Source organism: Apis mellifera, linkage group LG14, assembly GCF_003254395.2.
Source record: "Apis mellifera strain DH4 linkage group LG14, Amel_HAv3.1, whole genome shotgun sequence".
Classification (NCBI taxonomy): Eukaryota; Metazoa; Arthropoda; class Insecta; order Hymenoptera; family Apidae; genus Apis; species Apis mellifera.
Window position 1 is genome coordinate 1,220,552 of NC_037651.1, and position 21,537 is coordinate 1,242,088.

General features: G+C 27.8%; 1 protein-coding gene and 1 long non-coding RNA gene across 2 annotated transcripts in view; one reads left to right on the forward strand and one right to left on the reverse strand.

Moving 5' to 3' along the window:
- LOC411617 (inactive rhomboid protein 1) overlaps positions 1 to 21,537 on the reverse strand; it is a 377,697-nt gene that overhangs the window by 169,421 nt on the left and 186,739 nt on the right. The gene's annotated exons all lie outside the window — the stretch shown is intronic.
- LOC102653697 lies at positions 14,276 to 15,534 on the forward strand. Its single transcript, XR_407512.3, has 2 exons — positions 14,276 to 14,630; positions 15,297 to 15,534. It is a non-coding gene; the product is annotated as an uncharacterized LOC102653697 (long non-coding RNA).

Consider the following 21,537-nt stretch of genomic DNA (forward strand, 5'->3'; position numbering starts at 1 on the left):
ACAATTTCTGCAATTTTTAAACCTGTTAAAATTTTATTATTTTAAATCAAATAATCGAATCGTCAAATCTCTCAAATTTTTCTCAAATTCTCCAAATTTTTTTCGAACTTTTTCGAATTACAAATTTATAAATCCTATCATTTATGAAATCTTCCAACCAAATTTATATTTTTACTTTCCACAGATTAATTGTTTCAATCTTTGCGTTCGACAAAAAACACTCTTTTAGCCTCGAGAGAGTTAACATATTAAGCGTGCATTGCTGAACAACAATGGATAACAACAAAAAATCTTCTGCAAAACTCGCGATTCTGTTCCCTATATATCGAATGTAAACAAAAGCGATTGTTCTATCGTAAAATCCTATGTCCCGATTCTCTATCCGATTTTTATTCGTTTGATTTTTCCTGTACGCAAAAACACACGAAAAACTTGTAACAAAAGGCCAGTTCTATTATTGACCAGTTTTGAGTTACAACATGTAACATAAAATATAACGTAAAAATATATTTTGCATCGTTTCGTGAAAATTTTACAAATTTGATTTATTGCAAATTTCAAAGCTGTCATTATTTTATACGATACCAATTTAGAATCATGTTATTCTTTCGCATCTAAAAAAAAATATATATATTTTTTTCATTTTTAATTAATTAATAAATAATGATAAATTGTGATTCGTTACTGTACCGTTATTAGAGTATTTTCTTTTTTGAAATTTTGGTGCAAGATAAGAAAGATTGAGGATAAGAAAGATTGAGAATAGAAAGTTGTCAAAAATTGAGAGAAAGATTTATCAATTTAAAAATTTCTTTTTTCTAAATTTTCTAAAGATTTTAAAGGCAATGTCTATTGTACCAATTACAAATCCATTATGATTGAAAGCCTATCAGAAAATGCAATACATAAGAACAATAAATTACATGTGCAATTGTTGCAAAACAAAATAAATTGTTCTTCTAATTTTAATTTGATGCTATTTTATTATGTATAATAAAACTCTTTTAAATTTTCTCTCAATAATATCTATTTCATATTACTATCCAAATTTCTACTAATCCAATTTTATTTTTATTTAGAAAAAGTAAAGAAATCAAAAATTCTGTAAGATGCATGATATTTATATTTATGACATTCTTCAATCTTTTTTATTCGTACAACAACAAATAATAAAATAAGTATCCTATTATAAATATCATATTTGTATCCTTTCATTTAAAGCAATAACAAATTTCATACTTTTAACATTAATTTTTCCAAAGTTTTTAAAAATGGCTCTGCACTTTCAAAGTCTTCACATCGACCAACTACAATCTCCCAACCCCTTCCTACCGATTCATTGAAATGGAGTTCGAAGAGGTGGAAAGTGCGGGAAAGCATGAAAGAAGGAGGAAAGAAGGGCAAACGAAAAAAAAGAAAAAGAGAAAGAGAAAAAAAGAAAAAAGAAAATGGTGAAAGAAAGAGCATGAAAAGAACATTCTTAGCCAACATTCTGCTGATCGGTATAGCTTGCAAGCAGAGTACCGAGATTTTCGAAGGAACAGAGAGTAATGGTCTGTAATACCGTTCCCCTGTCTATACATTATCGACTACGAAATTGAAATCATCCATTTCTCTTTTGTGCGGAAAGGAAATTGCTTCCAACATTGGCAACGAAACGCAGAGTGTAATTTATGCACTGCGAAATTTCGTTTCATTTTCTTCGAGAGAAGCATAATTTAAGAGTGCGCACAACGTACTAAATACCTTAATGTGTTGTTAATTAGTGTAATTAATAATCATCGATTAATTTCTCATTGAGTTTTAATTAAATACACATAAATTAAAACCAATTAAAATTAAATCGATTATAAATAAATTATTGAAAAACTGTCGATACTTTAAACAGTTATATTTATAAGAAAAAGAATCGTATAATCATCAACATAAAAAGTGAAATTTCTATTCTGTAATTTTTATGGTCTTGAATGATGTTTTTATATCATGTAGCAAATATTTTCTTTTCAAGAATTTGAAAAATTCAATCAATTGCAGAGACACTAAAAAATTTTTTTCGTGGTGGAACTATAAACTGAAAGAATAAAATTTTTCCTTTATCCCGATGATCTATAAAAATCTGCGATATGATTTTCTTTTCGTCAAATTATTGAACTTATTGAACACAGTCGAACACAGAAGACAATGAAAATTTAATGTTTTTTGATTTTTTATTGTGCAGTTCTAATAATAACAATTGATAATTATTCAAATAATTATTTCAATTTCTATTTTTCTGTTTTAAAAGAAATATCTATCTTGTTGTTAATATTTTTTTGTCAATTACATCACACCTAAATTTTATTAAAATCAGTTTATATTCACGAATGGACCTCGTTAACCGTAATTTTTAAAATTGCATAAAAAAGTTGGCATTTTTCATAAACTCAAACAACAATAGCTGTTCATTTAATTTTAAAAGAATTTCATTTTATACTTTCCATTCTCTCTTTCACCTTCTTTTTACAAATGTTGTGTATATTAAAAATCACAAATGATTTCGTATTTTAATTCTAAACATTGAAAAATTATACGATTTCAAAATCGTAAAGAAAATCTTCAAAATTTAATAAAAACCATTGATATTTTCAAAAAGATTTCTCAGTTTACCATAAAATAAAATAACTATAAGCGTTTTAAATAAAATTTTGAAATGAAAAAAAAAAAGAAGAAGAAATGAAACTATAAATCGAGATTCTTTTTCTATTTTTGATCGCCAAAATACGAATCATTCGTAGACACGTGGCGTAGATCGAAGATACACTTTCGTTAAATTCTCGTTTCGATTCGAGGGATGGACTTTTTTACGGAGGAATAAAAATAAAAAAAAGGAAGAAGAAGAAAAACATCATCTTTACGGGTCCATATATCTTTCTTTGTCGAAAAAAGATGCCATGAATTCGACATCCATAAAGGAAACCGATGAGGAAAGCGTAATGGCGCTCCGCACCCTCGTTCTATTTTGCTCGTAAAACACGAGTGAAACACGGTTTGCTTACGGATCGCGGTAAAAAGCCGCGTAAGCTTAGCCGAAACGTCTTTAAAGAAGCCTATAGGGTGGCTCAAAACGTGCCACGGCTGATAAAAGTCCATTGTGATCCATGAAACGAGTGGCAACGTCCGAAAGATGCAATTTAACAATCCTCGTGAGCGTTCCACGAGGTATTTTCCCTCTTTACGACGCCTTTAAGGGGAATTCTAATGCCGACTCTCGAGCTGTTTTATGGAGCCACGATTATCCTCGATTATGCTGTATGATGTAGTTGAAATCTTAAAAACGATGATAATTTGGAAATTTGAAAATTTTCAAGATGGAGATGATGATATTGGAGTAATTTTGAATACAGAATTTTGTAAGGGAGAGAAAGGAATTTCATGTAATAATGTTTTGCACACCTTGGGATGGAAAACATTAGAGATATAATGAAATTGAAAAATTTAATATTTTGCAAATCTTGGAACAAAGAATATTAGAGACGATGAAAATAGAAAATTTAGAAATTTTTAGAATAGAGGTAAAAAATGAATTATGAATACAGAATTTTATAATGGAGAAAAAAAATTTTCATAATAGTATAAACCTTGGGATGAAGAATATTAGACATGCAATGAATCTGAAATATTTGGAAATTTTCAAAATGGAGGTGAGCAATGTTTTTTTTAATAGACAGAAAGAAATTTAATTTAGTTTCTGTGTTTTGTAAATCTTACAGATTTAATGAAAGTGAAACATTTGGAAATTTTCGGGTGGAGATAATTTGAATAAATTAAATTTCAAGACAGAGTTTTGAAATGAAGGGAAATGAATTTCAGAGTAGAGTTTTGTAAATCTTGGAAAAGATATTGGAAAGGAAATGAGGAAGAGAAAAGTGGAGAGATGTGTGATGTAATAGAATGAATTTTAAAAACAATTAAATTATAATTATATTTTAAGGAACAGGATTTGATCAAGTTGTGAGAATTGTGAAACAAATATTAATTAAATGTAAAATGTAAAATAAAATCTTTGTTATATATCTTTGGACATTATATTTCAATATTAAAATATTTATATCATTTTATTTATATTATAATAATAATGTATATAATAAATTATGTTTCATTGGATAATATTTTCAAAAAAATTATAGCAATCATCTGTAAAAAATAAATGAAGTCTTAAATTTAATTTTAAAATATAATTATTTATATTTAGCAATTACTTCTACTAAACTACACAATAAGTGTGAATCAATATAAAAGAATTTCTACAAATAAAAATTCTTTTTTAATTTATGTATTTATTTAATCCATCTTAACTTTCACTTTTAATCTATATTTGAGAAAAAAAAATTAAAATGCAATCCCTTTTAATTGAATTCCTTATTTAAAAAAATTCAAGAGATCCTAAGATCTCTTATTATCCTAAGAAACATTAAAAAAGGAAAGGAAAAAAAAAAATAAGCACTTTATGTTTCGAAAATACTTAATTTTAAAAGCTTCAATACTTCGCTTCCAAGCTTCAATGATCCGAAAAATCAAGTTATCACACACCTTTGTAAAAAATATTCTAATATCCAATATCCTATCCATACGAAAGAAGTTTACCAACCCTTGCACAAACTACATAATTCTTAGATCACTTTCAAACAACTTTCCTCATCCCTGCAACAATTTTCATCCACCGTTTGCACGTTCACTTTCGCGAAACGTTGTGTTTTCACGGATACTCGAGTACAACCTCATTACGTTACTCGGTCGATCGAGCTTTTGGAAAGAGAAGTCCTAAACAGATTGTCCAATTCAGCGAAAAATTAGAGGCCGGCCACGTCGTCGTTGCCGGGCAATATGCTCTCGTTTCGAAGCCATTAACTTTTTCCTCGTAACCACGGATTCCCTGTACGTGTGTAACAGGGAGGGGTGTGTCACACGCGCGTGATACACTTGCGACCGAGCACCAGCACCCCACCGTCTATTATTTCGTAATCCAACGTGAAAGTCGGCCTCTAAACCGAACCGAAAAGTGGTGAGAAAACTGTGCATCGAGTGTCGTCCCCCTTTCGTCGATGAAATTTTAATCCAATTAGAGCTCATCGTCGTTTTCCGCTCTCGTTCCTCCTCTCGAGCTATCCGCCACCCTCTTTTGATCCCACTCAACCTTTCCCCCTCTAGGTATGCATGTACAGGGTGTCTCACCTGACTTTCACGTATTTTTATTCGTGGTATTATTATTATTATTCAAATTAAAAATTTCAGACGAAAGTCGATGTTGTTAAAGAATGTGTAAATGAAAATATGAAGATTAATTTTGTTTTTTTTTTTAATAAAGTATTAATATTTTGATTAAAAATAATTATTGTTATAAGAGAATTTTAATAAAATCTGTTACAAAATTCAAATTGAAATGTATGGTAAAATAATCATAAGCTATATGATGGGTTGATAATTTTTTATAGAGAATCTGATTAAAAATATATATAATTCCATTCAAGAGAACAAAGTTGATATAACTTTTCCACTCACGAAATTAATAACGCTAAGATCATTCTTTGGCGTCTTTCAACTATTATATTAAATATTTCGTCGAGAAAATCAAGATCGTATGGACACCCTGTATATCTTTCCTTCAATATGGCCACCTCTTTTAAAAGGTAAAATCAATAAGCGTGGATTTGACGAGGACGAGCACTTAAGATGTCCAAAGATAATGACGCAACCGCCGCATGAATAATAGCAGAAGCGATTTTCTTTTTTAAATCTAGCCGAATTTGCGAGGCAAAAATGGAGAGGCTAATCGATAGACCAAGTATATGGTCTCGAAGGATTTTTCTCTCTCGTAGTCTGCTTTTCTTGAGAGATCCGGTTTGGAAGTAACGAGTATCGTGAATATATTTGCACTTTATCGAGAAGTTGGGGAACAAGAGGGTGAAAAATGGTTTTGTATTATAAAACATGTTATCCACTTCAGATGATTCGTAAAGTGATATAAATATCAAATTCGTGAGAATGTTAAATTCGATTGATATAAAGTGAAAAGGAAATATTAATTTTCTTATATCCTTTATATAATAAGTTATAACGACATGAGAAATATTATTTATAAGATTTATACATTTTTTAAAAAAGACAAAATCTTCAAAATATGGAGATTCGTTTTATCGAAATTTTTGAAAGATTTAATATACATATACAAATTTTATATGTATAAAGTGTACATTTTATCAATTGTAAAAATTAAAAAAAAAAATTTCACAAATATCACTTTCTTTAATTTCTAAGCATTTTTAAGTAACAAACCTAAAATTTGTTATATATTATATTATATATATAAAATTTAAAAAATTATTTAAATGATGATACATATATTATTTTATAACCTAAAAAACTTTTATTAACAAATATCTATACATATTTTATTTTCTTCCTCTTATTTTTGTTTGTTTTTCAAACTTTTCGACTAAATAAAAATATTTTTTTCGAGTATAAATATGAAGTATTTCTAATTTAAAAATTAAATATCTAATTTTACTTCAAAGACGCAATAATTAAATTAATACTGTTATTCTATAATAGAAAACAACTCTGTTCAAATTGGTCGATGACGAGTTTGAAGCAATTTTTAAAAATCACGAATAACGGAATTCGCATAAAACAAACGACCATTCCATCGAGATGAATAGCACATCCTCGATATATCATTAAACGCATCGGCGCCAATTAAGAATTGAAACATCTTTGTGTTCGATCAAAAACGCGAAACCGACCATCTCTATTGTCCATTTTCTGTCGATATTCCAGAACAAAGTGGCCGAAAAGTCTCGAATGGTTGCCTGGCGGCCGGAAAAGTTCACAGTAAATAATTCAACCATGAGACAATGCAGCGTATCGATCGAACCGCAATCACGAAACTCTTCGTTATGACGTGTGTGACGATGGATTTGTTTTTGTTTCGTTCGAAATTTAATTTTCGATCTGATCGAACGAGGAAGAAAATCGCGAAGGATTAAAGGAAGAGTCAAAAAAATATTGAAAATATTAATTAATTGTTATTAAAATATTATGTTAATAATATATCGATAGTATTATATTTTACAAAGTTTTTAGAGAAAATATTAAACGAAAAAGAATAGTTTATTTATGTTAATAGTTTAATTTTTCTTAATGAAAATAATACTTTTCTTTTCTCATTATAATGTTTTTAATATGACATATTTATTGTTATAATATAACACATTTTATTATAGATTTTGAAAAGTTAAAAAAAAAAATTATTTTCCAATATGTGAATCCAACCGTTTTCTAAATTAAAATATTTTTTAATATTTATAAAAGTGATTAATAATATTAATTAATAAAATGATTTTATAGAACGCATGAATTAATATATTTCTTGGATCTCATATTAAATACATATATCGAACATAATATTAATAATTTTAATCTCTTATATGAAATACAAATTTTATATAATAATCTTCATTTTGACGAATTATACAAAAATGATATAAAATATCAATTAGCTTTCAATTAACAGCGATTTAACATTTTTCATATTAAGTATTTCTATCTTATTTCTTGCAAATTGAAAAATTGCATATATATATATTATACATATATTTAATAAAAAATGTAGAATTGTTAGAAATTGTTAGAGTATTTATATTTGTAAATAATTTTTAATTAATATCTTTTATATTTTTTCAAATAAAAGAAAAATACAACAGAAAGTCTATATTAATCATTAATTCATTCCTGAAAAACAGAAGAATATCGAATTGAAAAATGAATATATATATATATAGAATCAATTTTTCCAATAAAAATTAACAAAAACAAAATATAAATAAATAAATAACAAAAAAGAGAATAATCGCATTTCTCAAATAAATAAAATTTTACGCAGAAATTTAACCTTTATTGAAAAATCGTGATAGCAGAAAGTGAATCATGCAGTAAAAAATTTGGTGACGAATATTGGATTTTTAGACGAATATCGAAATATTTTCTTGTCGAAAAAGATGTGATGAATATTGGATTTAACGAATATAGACGAAATTGCGTTATATAGAATGATTCAAAATTCATGGTACAAATGAAGTCAGAAAGATTTTATAGCTATATAAATAAAACAAAAATCAAGAATAACGAAATTATGTGAAAGGTTTCGTTTTCGAATAAATCAAGTTTCAAAGTTTTTCGAAAGTAAAATTAGCAAATTCATATGGAATATCGAATGAATTGCTGATAAAAGATTATTATAAATGTGAAAAAAAATGAGTAAAAAATATGGAATATATTTTTCCATTTAATTAAAAATTAATTTTCGAAAAAATCGAATTTGAAAATTAATCGATCTCGATTTCTCCAAGAACAAAAACTTAAAATTTTATTCTATGTATATTTTTTCACAAAATAATCACTGATAATCACGAAAAATTAGCTAATTACAATACAATTTCGAAAAAATTTTAAATAATTTGACTCAAAAATTCTTAACTTCGTTTCTACCGTAGTAGAAGTTACATATCATCTTGTATAATATAAACTACGTGGTAAATTTTCGAAATTATGCGTATTAATATAATGTATGGGCCTCGAGAGGTTTACTACTATCTTTCTTCATCTTAACAAGAACAATTTTTCGAGACCCAATTGCTTTATTCATAAACCACATTGTACTTATAAATATCAAGCAAAGCAGAAAATGGGCAATTTCTGAAACATCAGATTGGACAACAAGAAATCTCAATGTTTCATTCCCCTATATTATTCTATCCCTGTACACATTTATCCGCCTTCCGCCATCCCCCGAATCCTTTGAGATGCAACGAAGAGAGAAGTCAAAGGAGCCTATGAAAAGATCGCTCGTTTTATCCACCCCCTTCCCTCATTTTTTCGTTTTAATACTTCAACGACCATTCTCCACGAGAAGAATGTTTCCAACGTCTATGGAATCCGTGGATAGCAGTGCTCACGATCCTTTAACCGTGGAGGATCGAGGAAAGTGAGTCAGAAACTGGCGGAATGGATGCAGGTATGCCACGAGTCCCGGCACACGTCGACCCTGCATTATCGATTTATTCTACCACCCCATCGCGACAAAATGCTCTTCGTCTGCGTTTACCTACGTGCAGGAATTTGAAAATACGATGGATTTGATTCGACGAAAAATTAAGCTAAATTTTGGTCCGTGCGAGAGAATGTTTGTGAATGGAATGAAGAAACGCGAAGAAGGGAAAATTTGGGATGAATATGTAGTTGAAATTTAATTTTCTGCAGAATCGAACACTGTTTTCTCGTATTCTGTTCATTTATGTACAATGTTGCAAAATGAAAATTACGGTTTGATATTTATTTGATTAAAGATCAATATTAGCACACATCCGAATTTCTCTTATTATATTTCTTAAAAAACAGTTCAAAAATTACAATTCAAACATGAATAAAAATTGCACAAACTTTCCAACCCTATAATACGGATCAATAATTTCAAAGATATATTCAAATAACTCGATTTAAATATGTCACCCTATATAAGAGAAACAGTCACCAGATTTCTTCACGATTTTAGACGACGATCAGTCGAAATAACTTGCGACGGATTTCCATCTTACTTCATCGCAATTCCCCTCTCTCCGCGCACGTTTCCACCGAACAGTGGAAACCGTTTAGGGCGCACTCTGAGCCTTCGATCGCGGGTTCACGAGTAATTACATGCGTCAGCTGGTCTCTGCAGTGGTGCATGCAACAAAAGCATGCCGGATTTTTTTCTTTACTTTCCTTTCTTTCTTTCTTTCTTTCTTTTTTTTTTTCCTCCTGTTCACCAAAAGAAATCCCAGACTCATTCCCTCCGAGATTATCGTCAGACACGTTCATTGTCTCGCCCCAATCCACATTTATTCGGGGTCACCGTCGCAATTCCGCCATTTATCCGCTTCTCTCGCCGCTTATGGGGGAGGGAGGGGGGTCAGGGAAAGGGTTTATCTCGTTTATCCGAGGCGAAACTGTATTTTTCAACGGGTAACGATGGCATACCACGCCCGATTCCCTCGTCGAGAATAATTAATTAACGTTACTCCGCTTCCTGCGGAAAGGTTCCCGTCTCCCTTATGACCGTACAATTTGCTCTGCTTTTGTTCTGCAACGCGGAATGGACAAAGATGGAGAAATTTCCTCCTGGTTATTCGGGTAGAAATGTATCCAGGGTGATGAAATAGCATGTTTTTTTTCAAAATATCGATGTACCTTTGGGTATTCGTGTGGCTCGAGGGTTATTCGTATTTTCTTGCGAGTTTCGGAGTTTAACTCTTTTGTAGATCGGGGAGAAATATTATTGTTTATCCACGGCGATAATCTAATGTTATGTCTTGTGTTTATTCTTGTATTATTTGTGTATCTTCTTGCGCGTCTTGGAAAGCTTAGCTTTTGTGAAATATTGTTATTTATTTATGACGGATAATTTATGTTTGAAAGTTTTTGCCTTACTGCTTACTAATCTGAGATATCGAATTAATTTTACGTGGGATAACTATGTCCTAAAGTGTTGGTTAAATATGATAATATAAATTTCAAATTATATTTTCAATTTAATTATTTTAAAATTGAAATTTTGAATATTATGATTATGAAATGTTATTATTTTTTTATTTTCTGAATTTTAAAATATTATACATAGATATTTCAATACTAAAAAAAAAATAATAATAATAATAAAATAAATTTATGTTTTGAATGAATATTATTAAATATCTATGAATTTCATGTCAAATATTTATACAATTTCGACGAAAACGATATTTTTACTTCGAAAATTAATATTTAATTAATGAAAAAATCAAACATATCATAAAATATTGAATTTCTATTTCATAAACAAAAATTGAAATTATAACTGTAATGACTTCAATAATTCTAAAACTAAATAATGCATCCTAATATTCGAGAAACAGTTTGAATATAATTCATGCTCGTAATGATTCGTTAACAATTTATCACGATATTAATAAGAAATTTTATAGTATCTTAAAAAATAAATAAATAATAAATAAAAAAGCATAAAATATTTTTCATAAAAATTTGATTCTCATGAGATGAATAACGTATCTTAATCTAGTTATTAGCATTTTAATATTCGCAAAGTTATAAATTTTTTCCAATCAAAAGAAAATTAATATCAATTAATACCTTCATGGTCAGCATGATAATGCAGTATCTTACGTAAATTGTTAATTTTCACGTAATATAGAAATAAACGAGGAATTATATAATACCATCGTTGATAACTTGTCCTTTTTTTCATCGTCTATACGTTTCTTCCCAATGTGAAACACGAAGTTTACTCATCATCCACGAAGAACGTTCCCACAGGTGGCTTTAGAAACCGCGAATCAAGCATGTTTGCTCGCGAAATGCTTGTATGGTCTGTCATGAACATGCACAAACATGTCTTAATTTCCATGCACAGAGGTTTCCCTTCCTACAACATCAATGTTTTCTACATTTCAATGAGAAATTCTTCGAATAGAAGCCATATTTCGTGATAAATGAACGAATATCAGAGATTCGTTATGGTTTCCAATAGAACTTGAAAATATGCTATTAATGCATATTGTATTACAAACATTTCAATTTGCAATATTAAATTTCAAACATCGATAAAAAATCGAAAAATGAAAAATTCATTGTTCAATTCATTCAAATAATGATAAAATGATTCTAAAAATAAAATTTCAATATTGTATATTCTTTGTGTAACGAATATATCGTTGGTTTTAGAATTCAAAAGAATCTTCAAATATTCATTTAGAATTTACCAATTTATCAATCAAATACAATCTATCGATTTTATGAAAATTATCTAATTTTTTTCGAAATATTTTAATATTTTTAAAAAATATATAACAAATTTAAGCACATAAAAAAAATTATATAAATCAAAATATTTTCTTAACTTTCAAATTTATAACAAATTTTTTTTTTGAAACGAATGATTAATAATAATTTATAATAGAGCAAAATTTAACGAATATATTAGTCTATCATTTTCAAATTCTGAAAAAAACAAAATTTCATATATATCAATCAACTATTAATTAATTACGTCTCTTTTTCTGAATTTAAATTTCTCTCTTTTTAAATGTTTCATACGTTTAGAACTGAAAATTTCGAAAATTTTAAATTCATGCGAAAAAATTTCCAAATTCGCAAAAAAATTTCCTCAATTCGTTAGCTCGTACGAGGTCAAATTTCGTACAGACAAACGCGAAAAAATATTAATCCACTATATCAAGATAATCTGTCCCCCGTATAAATTTGTCCTCCCTTTCTCCTCGCATCGTGCGTTTTTCTTTACAAACGATATCTCTGCACGCACGTAATGCGTTGTAATATCATTCTTCATCCCCATCAAACCAACCACGCGAGATAAAATCTCGGCTAAATCTCATCTATCAGGAATCGAACTCTTTAATTATATCAACGAGTCAACGAGTACTGAGAGACAAATGGTAAAAATTAATGAGTATGAATAAAAATAAATAAATCGTGAATGAATGAATTGTAAACTATTGGACACAATAGTGTATTTTTTTTCGTTTTTATTACAGTATAAAAAGGCATAAAATTATTATGGATTTTTTTAGTCAAAGTATATTTCTTTGAATTATTCGAGAAAATTTGTTTATTTTTTTTTTTTTTTATAAATTTTAGAATATAAGTTAAACTGTTATCCAGATCTGTGCTTACATAGTAATTTAAAAGATAAAATGCTAAATAGAATATTTTAATTATAGGTATCGATTTTTACTTTCCTTTCAACATATATGTATCTTCATTATAATATCACTTATCTGATATGTTAATACGTGATAAAATGGTGATATTGATGATATGAAAGTTATAATTATATTCATGTTATATATTATGTAATTTTATATATATATATATAATAGTAGAGTATGGAAATTATAATTGTTAATAAAAAAGTATTTATTTATTTTTATAAAATTAATAGATCAGTAATTAATATTATTTTCTATAAAATATATATTTATATATCTAGATAAATTGGAATTAAATATACTAATTATTAATTATCATATATTAATTAATTATAAGTTTATTTATATCTATCTAATTTTGTTTTATTTGATTAATAAATTAAACAATTTGAAGAAACACAGCCATAAAAAATTCTCTACATTATTACATGATAAATTTTCCAAATTAACATAATCATTATTATACACAATTATATATTATCAAAAAGAATAAAACCATTACAGATTCTTTTACAGACAATTTCACTGCGCAAGATTAAAAATCTTTAAAAATTAAAATTTTAACCAAAAATCTACTACTCAATTCTTTAAAACTGTCGACGTAACAGAAACAATATTTATCTATTACCCTCTTCACGTTCGTTCAATTCACTAACTCCTCCATTATCTAATTCATTACTACTAACGTTCCAAATTACTAACAAGCAACCGCGAAATTTTATTTCCATCACCGCGCTTTATGCCGTGATTTATTTGCAAACCATCCCCTCGAGTTTCCCAGAATTTATCTGAAATTCGATTTAGAACGAGCGCGACGTTTCGAGTCGAGTCCACAATTTGCATCCCCTCTCGAAAACAAGACTTTCTATGGGGGGTGAAACGTCGACCGATATCCCCGCCATTCCACCTTCGATTCACTATAACGAAAGGGGTGAACTCGTACAGTTCCATGAATATTTCATACGTGTCTCTCGATGTATCGAGAACTCTTCCAACCTCCAACCCCTCAAACTCGATCTCGCTTTGTAAGGATGAAAAACCGTTGTGCATCGTATAATTTCGAGGTTCGTTCTCGCGAATATCCCTTATCTTCCTTATAGAAGACAGGAATATTTTTTCCATCCGTGGGTAACGTTTTTCTCCTTCTCTCTCTCTCTCTCTCTCTCTCTCTCTCTTTCTCTCTCTTACTCGTTTCTTTCAGCTTGGTAATCACCTCCAGCCTTCCGTGAATACTCACTGTCCTTTTTTACGATGGAAATTAACGGGGTATAATGTAAATCCTCTTTCAACCCCCCCTCTTTTCGTGTATCTTTTATGCGTCGTAATGCGGATCCCGTCTCTCCGCGGCGCACTGTGTAATTAGCGTGGTAAATATGTATAAAACGTGGCCGCGGCTTTCAACGATAACAATCTTCCGCAGCGGCCGACGATGACGCCCGCAAATTTTTCTTGAATAATTCCGTTTTTTAAAACGGAGTGGACGGGGGGAAGGGGGGAGGGGGGGGGGGGGTCGCCACGAGTTTCCCTGCCTGGAAAATCGAGACGAGTTTCGTTGTCGCCGTTGACGAACGGCCAAGGGGAAAATGTAATTCCCCCCGCGGTTTCCGTGACCGTGGACCGTGCTGATTCCTTTTACTTTATTCACACTTTACACTTATTTACACTACTGCTCGATCTCTCGTCCTTCTCGCGCTTGTCGCGCTGAATTTTTTAAGAATTGGCGGTGTGCATTTAGAGATTGCATTTGGATAATTTTGAAAGACTTGTGGGATATAAGGAGATTTGCGTAATGAGAGAAAGAAGTATATGTATATTATGTTAGAAGATTATGTAGAAGTAAGATTTTTCTTTTTTTTTTTCTTTTTTGTTATTCATGATTTTTAAAATAAAAATTATTATTCTCTGTTGATTTAACAGATTTTTATTCAATAATTTAATTTTTGTTATTTAATCTAGTATTTTCAGCAAATAATATATTTCTTGTACAATTTTGGATAAAGAAACGAGACTTGAAATAAATAATTTTATGACATTTTATATATTAATTTTAAAATATATCAAAATAAATTTATAATATAAAAGTAAGGAAAAGATACTATGATAATATAAAAGTATAATGTAAAAGTATGAATTAAAAAATGGAAAAATATGTTTGGAAACATTTCAAAGAAAAAAGAGAAAATTAAAACTTCTAAAATTTTACAATGCCTTAAAAATTAACTTTACATATCTTTTTTGTTGAAAAATTAAAAATAAACTTTTTTATCAAAGAAAATTTTTTAATCAAGGTGTTGCATATATATCAGATTCTAATATATCTTTTTTAATGAATTTTTAATTTTTCTTCGATTATATCGTTCTATTAATATAATTAATTTTAATGAATAATTGTATATAATTTTTTTAAACTTCCTAAATTTTACTATTTAGCCATTTTCTTATTTTCTTTCACTTTTCGAGATACGTATATATAAGCTAACGGATTTAAAATTCTACTTTCAGATCTTAACAACTACCTAGACTTCCAAGTATAGACAAAATCTTGGAATCGATAACGAGAAAGTTTCGAGAATTCTACGAGCGAGGATTATGTGAAAGTATCGCGTACCAACTGCAACATTATAAAGTCTACGTCGAAGTCACCAAGTGTTTGCGGGGATGGCACGAAGACATTTCCGGTGGCTTTATTCAAATCAGAAGAATAAATAACGAAGTGGCGACCCCGCCAATAGTAAAGCTTGACAATATTGATCTGTCCGTTAAAACTTGCCTCGTTAAAGGATCATCAAGACAAAGAAAACCAATTAAATACGCTATAATTGTGATGCAGCAGGAAAACTTGAAAACATATATCCGATTACATATTTCGAGTCATTTTTATTATTTTAAATTTTTTTGGGCAAAAATTTTAAAACAGGTTTTATTTTGAAGACACATTATTATCACTGTATTTTTCAAATTTATTGAAATTGGATCGAAAATATGAATTCAAATTGAAATTTAAGATTTTTATAGGATCTTAATATACGATAAGTAAGATACACTATTATTTAAAGTTAACGAATCTCATAATAAAATAAATTTTGTTTATTCTAAAAAGAAATCTTTCTTTTTTGTCTGAATATGAATTTAATGTAAAAATAAGAAGAAGAAATATTTTAAGCCTTTTTGTATAATTTTACAAATTATTGCAAGAGTTACGATATTAATAAATTTTTTTGCATAAATAAATAAAATAATAATATAAATAAATTTTATAAATTACAAGTTATAATATCTATTCAATTATATAATATTATGAAACAGTTACTTGCAAATTTATTATATTATTTATTAATAAATTATTATACAAAATATTGGAAATATTTGTGAAATAATATGAAATAATTTTTAAATCTTCATCTACAATTTAAAATAGTAGTCTGAAAGATTTTATATTAAATATGATATAATATTCTAATACAAAATAACTTTCAAAAAATAAATCAAATTAAAATAAACCTATCTGTAAATTTTTACAATATTTTATGTATCCAGTTGTAGTGACAACCTGAATATACAAAAGTAATATTTATTTATAATAATTATTCAATCAATTCCAACCAATTTTCAATATACGCAATAAAAAACTAAAATTCGTCAAATAGATAAATGTCTTCAAAATAGTATATACTCGCTTTTCACTCTCTTCAAAAACTGAACATCAATAACAATTAATATTCGAGACAGTCGTTCCACGAATAACCCGTTATAACACAAAGTAATACCTTATTCAAGTCATCAAGAATGTGTTTGGAACAATGACAAATAACTCAACAATTGGTACGATATCGCGGAAACTTAGAAATTTCCCTCTAAAAAGGGAATTCTCGAATAGACATGAAATCCTTTCCTCCGCCTCTTTGACGCATTAAAAAACAATGAAACCCTTCAAGTTGCCAGTGACGAGAACTACAAATACTCGCTCGTCGAAGTTAACAACAGCCACTTTGAAAGGAGGCAGCTGCATCTATACGCCTAATTCCCAGGCCAGTCGTTCACACCGCACTCGGTTTTCCACTCCGCGTTCATTCGTGAAAACGCAATTCCCACCCTCGACGACCTTTCTTGCCCATAGGTACGTTTAATTTCGAAATCAGTTTCGCTTTGTACAGTTGAAATAACTTAACACCAGTTTGCCGCCAAGAGAATATCTCAATCTCTTGGGATATGAATAAACCAGTGATGGGTTTGAGCGTATCACAAGTAAGTAGATTCGAATATACCGATTAAATTCGGATTATAAGATATTTGTATCGATTAACAATTAATATCAAAGTTTTTGTGAGAACGAATATTTTTATATACTTCATTTCTATTCTTTCAATGTATTCTAAATATAACAATGTTTTTTCGTATTGATCGAAATTTTATTGCGAGCAAAATGTTAAAATAATTTCAAGTAACAATGAAAATAAAAAGAAAATTAGTGAATTAGTTTCTATTGCTTTCAAAAAACAAAAAATCGAATAAGTATATTTTTAATAAATATTGTGTTAGATGTAAATGTTTTACAAAAAGGATACAATAATAAATGTATCTTGATCACTATGCAATATATCTATTAATAGAAGGAAATCTATAAATAATTCTAAGTAATCGATTGTTTAAAAAAAAATTTAAATTAACTACTCAATCTAAATATATTTTACAGATATAATATACATATTTTTTAACTTAATAATGAAAAATAAAGATATTTTATTTCTTAATTTTGAAGTTTTTACTGAATGTTTCTTAAATTTTTTGACAAATTTTAAAAGTCGAGCATCAAAAATTTGAAAAATTCTTTAGAAATTATTTTATTTTTATTATTTTTTTATTATTATATTATTTTTAATTGGGAAGAAATAAATTAATAATTAAAATTTCTTCAATTATTAACTAGAAAGTAATATTATATCAAACATTAAAATGATTATTATGTGAAAATATAATTCAAACAAATCATGCTTGTTAAAATAAACCCAAAATGATTATATAAATAAATAATATTATATTCCATAATAAATATCAAGGATTTTGTATAAAGTAAAAAAGCCTGAAATATTTCAACTTCAGTATTTTACTTCAGTTTATAGATGTGGAACTCAATTTAAATGGCTTTATATATATTGAACTTGATCCTATCGCTATTCTCCCTTCCGTATCTTTCACCCTATCGTGAATGAAAGAGAAAACTGGCTTAGATAACTGATATAAGGAAGAAAGAAAGTAAAGCTTGACAAACTAACGCGCTTAAAATTGTAAAACGTTATACACATATATAATATATATATATATTTTTTTTTTTTTTGATACAAAGGAACATATACGTATATATACATATATATGTATATGTATATATATTCATAAAAGATATAAGCTATGTCAAAAAGTAAACCTTTTGAGATAAGGTAAGGATAGAGGATGCTTTTGATATTCACGAATTATATAATGGATATTGCAGACAATTTAACATAGACGCAATTTGCTGGGTAATTTTTAGACCCTTGGGACTGGCAGTGTGCTTAATAGTCTTCTTGTCAGCCCAAGGGTTAATTGCTGGGAAATTAAACTAGTATATCGTAGCAGCGTTCGGTGCAATTGTGGTTTATACAATCAAATAGTCGATTAAAAAAGGTATATTTAAAGTTATAGCTGAATTTTTACTTGAATGAGTTAAGTTTCAAGTGGTAAGAGAAATTCGCGTGGATTTATAACGAAGAATTTGATCAATATAAACTTAAAATATTTCGAACAATTATTTTTCACGAATTTAGAAAGAAATATTATTTGATTAGAAATATTATTTCAATTGATAACTTCGAATTACTCTATTTTAAACAAATATTTTTCCTAAATTTTTAAATATTCATCTATTCAACATGACTTCAAAAATAAATTTAATATCATTTCATTCCAATAAAATCGATTTATTAATTATCAGCAACATTAATATATATTTTTCTCACAAATCCAATATAAAACCAGTAAACTCTATTAAAATATAAACGACCAATTTCATCATCAACGAAATATATTGCAAACTAAATTCTATTAAACTTCGAATTGACTTGTCATATTAAATAATGCGATTAACGACATCACAACACACAGACAGGAAATGCAAGAACACCGATGAGGTCCGGTTAGTCGTAGAGAAACAAGGATGAAGCGATACATGGAAGCATCCTGACCCGATATAACCTGACATGATTTAACGGAATTCTCCAAATTATCTACAGAACCACGACAAACAAGAGAGAGAAAGAGAGAGAGAGAGAGAGAGAGAGAGAGAGAGAGAGAGAGAGAGAGAGAGAGAGAGAGACAAGAGAGAGAAATGAATATCAATAGTTAAGAGAAAGAAAGAGAGAGAGAAAGGGAGATACAGAGTAGAGGAAATTTAAAGGTCAAATGAGAGAGAGAGGAGGGGGAGGGAGGGAGGGAGGGAATACGTGCAAGCAGAAGAGTAAATCAAACGCACGTGACTCATGGCGGCGTTAACCGCTTCACGGCCGGAAATGGGATCAACACCTGCATGTATTACCATCCTCGACGATGCGCATTGCCGTCAGATGTGCTGGACGATCGCAGATGCAACGCTTGCTATTTTGTACAATTGTATTACGACAATTGTTCAATATTGTATAAGTATCCGGTACTTGCCCACTGAATGAATTTGTCAAGGCTTTAAAAGAGAAGAAATATATAGTAGCAAGATTAAGATTAACAAGTGATGTACAATGATATTTTTGATTTCGATTGATTAAAAATAGACAAGTGATATAATGATTGAGATGATTTTGCATTGGTAATGCTTTAAGATTTACATTTTTCTCTAAATATATAGTTAGGAAAATCAGATTTATTTAGAATATATGAGAAAGTTGTGAATATTTGTATGAAAATAGAAAATTTTAGCATACATTAAATAGTTTGCTTTTCAATTTTATTATTTTTAATAAAAAAACATAGATTTAAAATTAAATGTATATAAGTAATTATTTAAATTTTAAAATAAATAAATAAAAAATATGAAAATAATAAATATAAAAGATAATATTTTAAATATGATATATTTTTATTCTAGAATATTTAAATTCTGTATCATATAGAGAAATAAAAATATTAAAAAAAATAGTAATTAATAAAGTTGTAATTAGTAAGTAGTAATTAATAAAATTGAATTATAAATAAGTATTTTCCTATTTATACATTCGCTATTGAAACTTTTTTTATACATTTATTCAGTATTATAGTAATTATGCAACAACATATTATTATGAATAAATTACGAATGTTTATAAAAATGTATGTTTTTAAAAAAATTTAAAAATAATTAAACTTGATTAATCATTCATTCATTTAATATTAGATTTAATATTTTGTTTGAATAATATTACTGAATCTCTAAATCTAATCAAAGATTTCTAATGATATTTATTAACAATTCTATTTTAATTGTGAACATTGATAAAAAAAAAAACAAACACGAATATAACACATTGTAGCAAAACATATTACATTTCCTCATTATATGCAAATGTATAAAATATATTTACTATTACAATAATATAAAAATTTTAATTGATTATCCTTAATATTTCTTCAAAATAAATTCATATATCAAATATGTTAAAAATTATTGATTTCACATTCTGTTTCGTACTTTAAAATAGAATTAAACTCGTTATAGTTATATATTGTCGTGTTCATTGACGCAATGTCATCAGTGTAAAATCGTATTGCTCATCTGCATCGAGCTTTAATACATATAGACGATGCCAATTGGCATTGTTATTCGTTTCAAGTTTCGTTAATATCCGCCCTACACATAGGACCGTGTTCAGACTCATGGATATTGTTTGCAGACATGTATCCATAGATAAGGTTCCTGGATGTCTGCAGTTCACAGAGTGCCGGCTAAATTCTGTGAAATATGACCACTATAGTATGCACTGCACGATATAATTATTCGTATATATATAATTATTCGTACATATAACCGCAAACAATATCTTAAGTCTGGTCACGATCATCTTTAGTAAAAAAGAACACACGTTGATATGAATATTATAATTAAAAAAAAATTCACGATACAACAGATTCAATTTATTATACAATTTATTTTTTTTAATTCATTATGTAGCAAATTTAATTTTGTAATAATTATTGAAAAATATGTTTTATATAACTGCGATGAAAATTTAATAGTAACCTCAACTTTTAATAGTAACCTCTTGACACATATGTGTTAATATTGTTATTATTGTTATGGCTGTTAGACTTAATATATACAAATGTGTAAATTAGAAAGTATTGAATTGAAATCGTACCAGTGTTATATAATTGTATTATTCCATCATTTTAAATAATTATTTTAATCAATTTGAAAAGATAAAAATAGATTTCAAATAAAAAAATTCTATGGTATATATTATAATTATTGTAATATGTTATATTAATATTATATTATAATATGTAATTATTATATTATAATAAAGTTATAATATTATAATTATAATAAAATTATAATATAATTAGAATTAAAAATTGCTATCAATTTTTCTTATATATAATCATTCCGAAAATTCCATCATTTTCATATAAAAAAATTAATGTACAAAAGAAACTGATATTTTGAGAATTAAAATTACTTTTTTGTCTAGATAATTTATATGAAACGCAATATTTTCAAAAGTTATAGAAAATAAATAGTATG